General features: G+C 35.1%; 1 protein-coding gene across 1 annotated transcript in view; it reads left to right on the top strand.

Moving 5' to 3' along the window:
* The window catches only part of LOC119585620 (multiple epidermal growth factor-like domains protein 6), a gene marked incomplete in the record, with an annotated part of 7357 nt that extends 7159 nt beyond the window's left edge, over positions 1–198 (top strand). Inside the window, 1 exon segment of the mRNA XM_037934289.1 lies at positions 1–198.
* Between the last annotated feature and the right edge of the window lie 471 nt (positions 199–669).

The following is a 669-nucleotide window of genomic DNA, read 5'->3' as shown; positions in this document are numbered from 1 at the left end:
TGGCGAAACAGAAAATAGCATTAAATTCAATACACTGCAAAAATAGAAGAAGAGGAAATCATAGAAATGTCGATATGAATGATAATTAGAGAAAGAAACCACAGATAGAAAGTATCAATTGTATTGTGTGTCCGACGCTGCGACCGAGGCAGCCTCAGAGATGCACAATTTGATGAGATATATATTTTCTAAAAAGAACCGTATACATATAAAACTGCCGAAAGTATAGAAAGGAAATGCATAGCAACTACAGAAAAAAAATGCAGTGACGAAAAAGGATGAAAAAGGGAAATACAGTGAAATGAAAATGCAAGAGAAAATAAGATAATCAAGAACCCGGCATGTAACTTAAAAAAAAAGAGGAATATGTGCCCGCCGTTAGCTGTACTTGCAATGTTATTTTTTCATTGTTCGTTTTTCCTAAAGAACAGTTCTAGACTTGAAAAGTCTGAGCTTCTACTCTGAATTAATGTTACCTTGCTTCTTATTTCCACTGCCTTAGGATATATGCTAATTATGAATTCACCTTTCTGTTCTGAAGCAAAATACTCATGCTAGGTTGATGCACAGCAACTGGTGTGGACTTGTTTAGACTAAAATATCAGCTCAGTTCATAAGGCTCACACTTGCCCTCGAACGCGCTCATATTCATAATTGGTATAAATTAAT

The sequence above is a fragment of the Penaeus monodon genome, chromosome 20 (genome assembly GCF_015228065.2).
Source record: "Penaeus monodon isolate SGIC_2016 chromosome 20, NSTDA_Pmon_1, whole genome shotgun sequence".
In the NCBI taxonomy this organism is placed as follows: domain Eukaryota; kingdom Metazoa; phylum Arthropoda; class Malacostraca; order Decapoda; family Penaeidae; genus Penaeus; species Penaeus monodon.
This window is presented reverse-complemented; position numbering and strand designations above follow the sequence as displayed.